At 47.6% G+C, this 10,504-nt stretch overlaps 1 long non-coding RNA gene across 1 annotated transcript; it reads left to right on the forward strand.

The window, feature by feature from the left end:
- The first annotated feature begins 507 nt into the window (after nt 1–507).
- On the forward strand, nt 508–8,661 carry LOC120930426. Its single transcript, XR_005747719.1, has 3 exons — nt 508–598; nt 4,770–4,828; nt 8,591–8,661. It is a non-coding gene; the product is annotated as an uncharacterized LOC120930426 (long non-coding RNA).
- Nucleotides 8,662–10,504: the final 1,843 nt, after the last annotated feature.

Below are 10,504 nucleotides of genomic sequence, written 5' to 3' on the forward strand. Positions count from 1 at the left end.
AATGTAGGGACAAAGTTTCAGTACCCAATCAATGCAATGATTTTTGTTTCCTATGCATCCTTACTAATTTACTGTTTTCTACTATAAAAAGGTTAATTCATCTTTTCTATTGCCGTTCGTTGTACTACTTTTTTTATTCAGACCCATATTTTGGTTGAATTAATTTATTTCAGGGGTTTTCAAATAGTAAACGGGTTCTTGGGCCATTCTAGCTGGAATTTCCCCTATGTTAAACACTTTCTTAACAGATGGCCACGGGGAAATCTGCTACCTAGAAAACAGGATATTAGTCTGTGGCTTCAGCTCAATGTTAATGTCCCTTGTAGCAGGAAAGTTCAGTGATTTTCAGAAAAAGGAGGGAGTGGCAGTGAGGTGTAAAGAATGTAGTCTGTTCTTCCTTCTTGAAATACAATGGTAGTAACATCAAAACGGGGTCACTTGCAGTCACGTATTGACATTTTAATTTTGAAAAACAACCACACCTTTCAGTTGTTAGGTTAGCTGGAAGCAGTCATGTTGTCTCGGTAATGTTCCCTTATAGCTCCAGGTTGCAAGCTCATTAGGGTGGAAGCAGCCTTGGTTGTTTTACTTGTTGACTGTGAGTAATTTTGTTTTTACCGTGGCTGAATTCAATGGGTGATCACGAGATTGAAAGCAAGTGTAGTTAATTGCATTTAATATGTTGGATGTAATTGTAGATGACCTAGAAAACAAGGTTTTTGATAAAGTAGTTCTACGATTGGTCACACTCAGGGTTTACCTAAATTTATTTGTATCATAAAAACTTATAGTCCAGTTGAACCCCCTTGATTTATTATTTTAATGCAGTCAGGCTGAATATACAGTAATAGATATGCTTCTCTTTTATTTTTTTAATAAACTGCTAAGTTCTGCAGCAATATAAAAAAATACCTTGGCAGTACATATGAGAGTCGATCCCTGAGCAGCACAGTTGATTGGAGCAATGTTCAGTTTAGGGGGTGTAGCGCCCACCCCAAAGCTAGGGGGCGCTATTTTAAATTTAAGGGATGTCTGGGCAAATACTTGGTTATATTTGGCAGTTTCCTTTGTTGCCTGCAGGTGGCGTTACCATCTCGGGTTTATGTTGGAACGCAGATGTACCATGGTGTGTTGGGTGTCCCTTCTCGGTGGCGGTGCAGTGGGAGTGGTGACCCCACTGTGTATGCTGGGAAGGGGTACTTAAGGGGCAAACGCCATTTATCAGGGTCTTCAACCCGTGGCCCTCCTGGAGTGAGGTGCGTGTGTGTGAGCCTGACTTCGGGGCCACGTTGGCCTGGGGTCGCTTCGCTTTGAGTAGGCCCAGCTATGCTGGCTGGGGCCTGCAGTCCTAAAAGGGGATCCCAAGCTATCTGTCCACAAGGAAGGAAGCTGTCTTGATGAAGGAAACCGGGGGAGGACCTGCCCTGGAGGAGACCGGCGAAGTGCTAGTGTCTCGGGTGAGGCCTGGTGACCTAATTAAGAAGGGATCCACTATATTGAAAGCCCTGCAGTCTGCCGGTTCGGCCTAAAGGCTTTCCTACTGCACGGCTGGAGGTTTGGGACTTTGAAATCCTGTGGCAGAGGATTCCTGGACGCATCCAAGTTCATCCAAAAGGTCTGTGGCAGAGACCAAGTTCATCCAAAAGGTCTGTGGCAGAGACCAAGTTCATCCAAAAGGTCTGTGGCAGAGACCAAGTTCATCCAAAAGGTCTGTGGCAGAGACCAAGTTCATCCAAAAGGTCTGTGGCAGAGACCAAGTTCATCCAAAAGGTCTGTGGCAGAGACCAAGTTCATCCAAAAGGTCTGTGGCAGAGACCGTCTGGACATTAGTTTGTGCGTCATCCTGGCTGCTAGGCCATGTGAGAGGGGACTATCCGGGTGAGCAATAACCACTCAATAGTTGCGAGTGGAGACAGATTGACTATTTTTTAGCATTCTGTACCGCGTGCCTGAACCTTACCCTGCTCTTCTCCTCACTTCTACTCTCTCTTGTTCAAGTTACCCTGCAGAGAAAATAAAACCCAACTGTTGAAGGTTTTACACCTGTCTGCACATTGCATTTATTATGGACTTCCATACCCTGACAACGAAGCTTAAAAATTAACGTGCAAACCCAAAATTTAAACCAGCAGCTCCTATGGGGGTAGTGTTACAGGGGCATGTTGGACCACTGGGGACGGAGCTTAATTAATGGAATGTGTGAGAGCAACTGCCCGACTATCCTACATATTGGAAGCACTGGGTGATTTAACTCTTGCTGTAGCATTTGTAACAGTTAAAAAATAAAATTAAAGCATATTTATTACTTCAATTTTGTCTCCAGCGCATGCACATTGTAAACGCCCAGCACTGAAGCACTGGAAATCACTGAAGTAGTCATTGCTAGTACAATGATGACCTCTGGGTCCTGTGCACTGCTTCATTGTAACCAAAGAGGGTTGCCCACTCGTCACGGTAAAATATATTTACCAATACCTGGAATTCAGCTTTAAAGCCCAAATGAATCCTCTTTTATTTTTATAGAGTCTGTATTGCAGGACAAAATTAAGAGGATTCATTTGGGCCTTAAAGCTCAATTCTAGGTATTGCTAAATATATTTTACCGTGACGAGCGGGCAACCCTCTGTGGTTACAATGCAGCAGGGCACAGGACCCAGAGGTCAGCGGCAATCATTATACTAGCAATGACTACTTCAGTGATTTGCAGTACTTCAGTGCTGGACGTTTACAATGTGCATGCGCTGGAGGCAAAGTTTAAGTTCCACAAGGAAACTATACTGCTCAGGCCCCGTACACACGACCAGATCTGTCCGCTGATATTTGTCCGACGGACAGTTTCAGCGGACAGATCCGGTCGCGTGTAGGCCCGACTGGACAATTGTCCGGCGGATCGGACAGTTTCCAGCGGACAAAAATTTCTTAGCATGCTAAGAAATCTGTCCGCTGGAAACCTGTCCGTCGGTCGTGTTCGGTGGTCTGTACAGACTCACCGGACACGTCCGACCGACCGCCATCCCTCGCATGCGTTGTACTGATTCGACGCATGCATGGAAGCTTTGTACTTCAAGGCCGCCCACGTCGCCGCGTCATCGTTGCGGCGACGGCGCGGCCACGCCCCGCGTATTGTTTACGCGCGGATTTCTGTCTGATGGTGTGTACAACCATCAGACAGAAATCTCCGGGCGGACATGTCCGCTGAAAACGGTCCGGCGGACCGTTTTCAGCGGATTGTCCGTCCGTGTGTACGGGGCCTCAGAGTTCTGTTCAATTAGTCCTCAGGTCCTCCTCGTGCAATAGGTGCTGGATTTCTTTGGTAAAGGGAGTAGCCGCTCCAGGTGGGAACCCAAATGAAGATCCATCGTAGCAGATAACTCAGGTGCAGGAAATGCACTCAGCAAGGCAGGAACAAAAAGTGTTTCTGGACAGCCGCACTCTGAACAAATCGTAGCCTTTATTAAAAGAAGGACAGCACTACAAGTCACAGAAAAAATTAAAATAAAACCTGGCATCTGATGCGTTTCACACTGGAACTAGTGCTTAGTCATATGAGGCAGATCTTTTACAAAAGGGATGCAGGATAGGAAGCATAACGAATTGCAAGATTGCACATGATACAAAAAGGTTTGAACTACCTGCAACAGTAAGCGGGAACCGCTGTCGAAGACCATGAACAGAGAAGCCGCAATGGGCTTGCGATGTCGAATGCGATTGAATGCACACTCACGGACATGAGGTGAGCTGGGAAGAGTTGGCCCAGTGACGTGTAGTACCGCACACTGAACCGACAAAGAGCATGTGTGAGTGGGTTGCTTAAATACCCTCCGGACTCCTCCCATAAACTCAGGCCACCATACTGGCCTTCTTATTTTATTTGTGCTATTTAGGCTAACTTATTTGAAGGTCACAGGTATGGATGAAATGAGAATAGCATTGCATTAATATCATAATCAGCTTAAATGACTTCTATAGCTAACACTGACCATAGATATTCATCTATTACCTGCAGAGCTGGCTCCATGATCCCAAGAATCGCAGTACGGTATCACCTTCTCTTTAGACAGCAATTCCTGTTCCCGACATGCATGAAAAACATACTGTATTGTGTCGACTGTACAGATATAATTAATATACCATGTTAAAGACCTTAGCATATAAGAAAGGTCCTTAGGAAAATACCCTGGGTCCATATTTTACTATACCAAAAGAAGATATTTTAAACCTGTGCACTTTTGGCCCCAATTTTTACCAAAAACACTACAATAGACTGATGATTTATCTCTGTTTACTTATGCATGCCATACAGGCAGAAAATTTCCTTCCTGCAACCACAGTGTTGAGAGGAGAACCCCTCCGTTTGAGCCATTGTAAGATAGTGGTTGTTGTTAGCGGCTATACCAGCCGCTAGCGATAATCACATGTAAAATCCGGCAGGCTGATTGTACCTGATCAATCAACTTGGTGCATTCAGCCTGCCCATACATGGTTCAAATCTTGGATGGTTCCTGCTGAACTGACTGAGATTTAAACCATCTATAGCCAACCTTAGTTGAAAGTAGTAGGGACTAAGAATGTTATGAGAACAAAAGAAAAGACACAATATGAACCCAAACCATCATAATTGCTCTGCTTTTATTCTAAAAGAGAATTAACAAGAGACTTTGTTACTTTTCCTAACCCAATTTTGAGAACGAATGGTGGTAAATGGTGAAGTTAGGAATCCCACCAGGAAAAGCTGTATGACAGAGTACCATATTTTTCATCATATGCAGGATGTAGAAACTTCATCACAGACATACAACACCACTCGGAAACTGGGCAGGGGGTTTGGGTAGGTTTAAAGGACTCAAAACTGATTTCTCTACTATAATAACTGATTTTCTACTATTCACATCTCAATCTTTCTTCTCCTGCTAGGCACGCCTACGTGGCAAGGTGGGAGGTAGACTTAAAGGCACACAAAACTGAGGAAGAATGGTTTCAGACATGGTCCACCACTGCAACTTCCACTATTAATGTCACAACTTTGTAGTCCGCTTATAATGTCCTGACCCAGTGGTATATGGCATATTTGACCTACCAGTGGTCATTAGGGTCATCTGGGCACCACCCCCTCTATGCACGGCCGCTCCCCCTATTCATGGCTGCTCTATAATTTACATCCGCCACCCCCTATTTATGCGTCCGGCCCCTTTCAGGATGCCGGCAGCATTAATTACAGCGGTGGGGGTATTTTTTTTAAACATCTGATTAGAGCCAGAGGCTCTAACAGGCTTCAAAACAGGGTGGGCTTGTGGCGCAGAGCATTGTGCCACGAGCCCACCCAGGTGTTACAACAGTTAAAGAATATTTGCTATTGAAACACTGATTCTCAATCCGGCCATGAGACCCATTTTCCGACTGGCCGAAAAGAGAGGAGTCACAGAGGGGAAGGGAGGAAACGGAAGCTGGCACGATGCCCGTGGAGAGCAGGGGAAGCCGAGCTGGGGAAGGGGAAGCCGTGGGAAGCCTGGGAGAAGCACTGCCCACCAACGATGGGGGAAGTGCTCCAAACCCGACTGACTGACAGACCAACTGACTGGGGGGGGGATTGCTAGTGTTACTGTTTTCCGCCCCCCCTCCTCCGCTATGTTGTAGACCTGTCCGATGCTAGGTCATTTTTGGTCCAAAGTGTTCACTCTCCGTTACAAATTATTTGGCATTCATTTGCTTAAAGACCCATGGTTCGCCTTCCTACCCTTCAAACCTCCAAATCTCAACAAAAATCAATTCAAATTGGCACATTAGGTCCTCTTTGCCTCTTGTCTAAACTGACCATCACTAAAGCTTGGAGGAAGCAGTTAACTTACTTCTCTAAGGTTGAAACGAGGTTGGATGGTTTTTATATTAATGAACATTTGAGAAGCACCATTACCGACAACCATAACTAATTCAAAAAGATCTGGAATCCTCAACTTCTTCCAAGATGCTTGCTCCTCTTTGCCTCCTGTCTCTTTAACATGGTGTGGCAAGGGTCCCCCGAGCCAGCCTCCCTCTCCTTCCCTTCCCTCTCACCTCCTATAGTACGGGACTTATGCTTTTATTTCCTGTCCTCTCTCCTCACCCCACCACCAACTTTTCCTCCTCTTTATCTCCTCCATCTTGGCTGACCATCTTGGTCTTCTTTTCCCATACAGTAGGTGCACGCGATATTGTGTCAATCTCGCTCTCTTTCTCGGCGAGATTGAGCACCTACGAGCCCCATCGCGGGAGCCAGCGCCGAGCTGGCTTGCCGCGATGGAGACAGAGCCGTCATAGAAGCGACGGGAGATCCGACTTGGATTCCCGCCAATTCTACACGTGTGCGGCGTTTGTTATGAATCCTGAGGGGGAAGTCCCCGCCGGATTTTAAATAAAAATTCGACATGGGTTCCCCCCTCAGGAGCATACTGGGCCCTTAGGTCTGTTATGAGTTGTAAGGAGAGCCCCCCTACGCCGAAAAAACGGCGTAGGGGCTCCCCCTACAATCCATACCAGACCCGTATGCAAAGCACGCTACCCGGCCGGTCAGGAAAGGAGTGGGGACGAGCGAGCGCCCCCCCCCCCTCCTGAGCCGTACCAGGCCGCATGCCCTCAACATGGGGGGGTTGGGTGCTCTGGGGCAGGGGGTGCACTGCGGGGCCCCCCCACCCCAGAGCACCCTGTCCCCATGTTGATGAGGACAGGGCCCCTTCCCGACAACCCTGGCCGTTGGTTGTCGGGGTATGCGGGTGGGAGGCTTATCGGAATCTGGGAGCCCCCTTTAATAAGGGGGCCCCCAGATACCGGCCCCCCACCCTAAGTGAATGGATATGGGGTACATCGTACCCCTACCCATTCACCTGCAAGAAAAGTGGTAAAAACACAAATAAACCACACAGGGTATTAAAATATTTTATTAGTCTGCTCCGGAGGCTCCCCCTGTCTTCTTTAGCTCTTTTACCAGGGGGAGCTTCTTCTTCCGATTTCCGGGGGTCTTCTCCTGCTCTCCGGGGGCTTCACCGCTCTTCTGTGACGTCTTCTCCGCTCCGGGGGGTCTTCTTCTATGTTCGCCGCTCTCCGCTCTTGACTCGGCGCACCCCGGTTCTTCCTCCCGCTGTCCGGTGCCTTCTCCTTCTTCCACTGTTCTGTGACGTCTTCTCCTCTTCTTCCGCTGTTCTGTGACGTCTTCTACTTCTCCCTTCAGGCCGCTGCGCTGTGCTGTGACGTCTTCTCTTCTTCTCTTCTCCCGATGCTGACACGTCGCCTCTTCTCGCTTCAATGACGGGTGCGTGGCTTGCATCGGATTTATATAGGCCTCACAGTCCCATCATGCTCTGGTACCTACCCATGTGATACCTACCCACGTGGTACCTACCGAAGCATGATGGGACTGTGAGGTCTATATAAGTCCAACGCAAGCCACGCACCTGTCATTGCAGCGAGAAGAGGCGACGTGTCAGCATCGGGAGAAGAGAAGAAGAGAAGACGTCACAGCACAGCGGCCTGAAGGGAGAAGTAGAAGACGTCACAGAACAGCGGGAGAAGACGTCACAGAACAGCGGAAGAAGGAGAAGGCACCGGACAGCGGGAGGAAGAATCGGGGTGCGCCGAGTCAAGAGCGGAGAGCGGCGAACATAGAAGAAGACCCCCGGAGCGGAGAAGACGTCACAGAAGAGCGGTGAAGACCCCAGAGAGCAGGAGAAGACCCCCGGAAATCGGAAGAAGAAGCTCCCCCTGGTAAAAGAGCTAAAGAAGACAGGGGGAGCCTCCGGAGCAGACTAATAAAATATTTTAATACCCTGTGTGGTTAATTTGTGTTTTTACCACTTTTCTTGCAGGTGAATGGGTAGGGGTACGATGTACCCCATATCCATTCACTTAGGGTGGGGGGCCGGTATCTGGGGGCCCCCTTATTAAAGGGGGCTCCCAGATTCCGATAAGCCTCCCGCCCGCATACCCCGACAACCAACGGCCAGGGTTGTCGGGAAGGGGCCCTGTCCTCATCAACATGGGGACAGGGTGCTCTGGGGTGGGGGGGCCCCGCAGTGCACCCCCCTGCCCCAGAGCACCCAACCCCCCCATGTTGAGGGCATGCAGCCTGGTACGGCTCAGGAGGGGGGGGGGGGGGGCGCTCGCTCGTCCCCACTCCTTTCCTGACCGGCCGGGTAGCGTGCTTTGGATACGGGTCTGGTATGGATTGTAGGTGGACCCCCTACGCCGTTTTTTCGGCGTAGGGGGGCTCTCCTTACAACCCATAACAGACCTAAGGGCCCGGTATGCTCCTGAGGGGGGAATCCATGCCGAATTTTTATTTAAAATCCGGCGGGGACTTCCCCCTCAGGATTCATAACAAACGCCGCACACGTGTAGAATTGGCGGGAATCCAAGTCGGATCTCCCGTCGCTTCTATGACGCGCACGTTGGAATGTGCTGTCACTATTCCAGTGAGTGCGAGATCTCGGCACCATGGCGCCGAGAATCAGCGCGATGCTGTCGTGCTAAAAACACAATATCACAAACACCTACTGTATGTATGTGACTTTTGATATCAACACTCTGTGTACTGATTTGTTATTCTTCTCATTGATCCGAGATATGCTCCAGCAACAGCATCACATCTTCACTGATCATTTTACATTGTCAATTGGATACCAGTTTGCCTTATGCCGCGTACAGACGGTCGTTTTATGCGATGTAAAAAAACGACGTTTTCTGTGAAGTAAAAAACGACGTTTTTGAAACTTCAATTTTCAAAAACGATGTTGCCTACACACCATCGTTTTTTCACAATGCTCTAGCAAAGCGAGGTTACGTTCACCACGTTTTTCCATTGAAGCTCGCTTCATAACTAGCTTCTGGGCATGCGCGGGTGTAAAAACGTCGTTTGAAACGTCGTTTTTTGCTACACACGGTCAATTTCTGTGAAGTAAAAAACGACGTTTTGAAAAACGACACATAAAATTGAAGCATGCTTCAATTTTTTTTGGTCGTTTTTCAGAAGACATAAAACGACGTTTTCTCCCACACACGGTCAATTAAATTGACGTTTTTAAAAACGTCGTTTTTTAACATCACATAAAACGACCGTCTGTAAGCGGCATTATTGTTGATCCATGTATTTGGCGTACTTACTCTGTACATGCAATGTGGACTGTTTGATCTGTATCAAATGCTTATATCAAAAATTATAAATACATTTAAATCGAAAAGGTAACATTGAGTATTGGAAAGTTGCATGATCCTGATTGATCTGTTAAGCACAATTATTTTCTTTTTTTTTTTTCAATTTAGCCTTTTTAAAATACTATTTCTATTAAATAATTGCTAAAAAAAAGATTTAGCAGATCATTTTAATGGATAACTTCACTTTTGTAAAAAATATTTAAAATAAATAAATAATAATAATGATACAAAAAAAATGACCTTTTTTTTCAATCTGCTGTAATTTTCTGTAAAATTCAATGCAATAAATATGGCAGCCTGGAGGGGTTCTGTTAATGTGCAGAACACCTCCACAAATGTAATGTCCTGATTGTGTGATTGGCTCACTGATTGTCTGAAGTCAAAATGTATGCATCTACTTCAAAAGGATTTTTAGCTTTGGTGAGATACTCTACAAGGGTTGACTACTTTTAAAGCAATGCAGACACTACAGTTTTTCTCATTAGAACACTAAGGCCCAGATTCACAAAGCACTTACGCCGACGTATAACAAGTTACGCCGACATAAGTGCAAATGTGCGCCGTCGTATATCTGTGCGCCAGACCCACAAACTAATATGCGCCTAAAAACAGGCTACACCCCGCCGACGTATCTTGCTTACGCCGGCGTAGAGTGGGCGCACATTTAGGCTGGGAGCATGGTGCCGCTCCCATTGATTAGCCATTCAAACATGCAAATGAGGAAAATACGGCGATTCACGAACGTGTGCCCGGCGCATGCTACGCGAGATGCGCGTAAGTTGTACGTCCGGCGTAAAGTTATTCCCCATAAAGGAGGTGCAACCCAGCAACAGACACGCTCAGGTCTGCACCAGGGAACACAAGCCGGCGTATTGTGCGTTGGACGTGTGTCTGGCTGGGCGTACGTTATGTTCACGGCGTACGCAGTGATCCGGCGTAGCTTAGGTAGTTTTGCTGGCGTGGCTGTGAGCAGGCGCATAGGGGTGCGTCCACGTCACGGCGCATGCCCAATTCGTGATTTGTACCTGTCTGGCGCTCGACCCATCATTTGCATGGGGTCACGCCTCATTTGCATGGGTTCACGCCCACTTCCACCTACGCCGACGTGCGCCTTCGAAACCCACGCCACGCTGGCGCAGCGTTGGGAGCACTGGCTTGCTGAATGCAATGCTTGCTCTCTGCGCTGCGTTGGCGTAGCGTAAGTGGTTACTCTACGGCGGCGTAATGTGTGCCCTGCTCTCTGTGAATCTGGGCCTAATAGTGCACCAGGTGATTATAATGATCCAGAGCTTCCCATTCAGAATCATTCTGGGCATGGTGAACC

The sequence above is a fragment of the Rana temporaria genome, chromosome 3 (assembly GCF_905171775.1).
Source record: "Rana temporaria chromosome 3, aRanTem1.1, whole genome shotgun sequence".
Taxonomy (NCBI): Eukaryota; Metazoa; Chordata; class Amphibia; order Anura; family Ranidae; genus Rana; species Rana temporaria.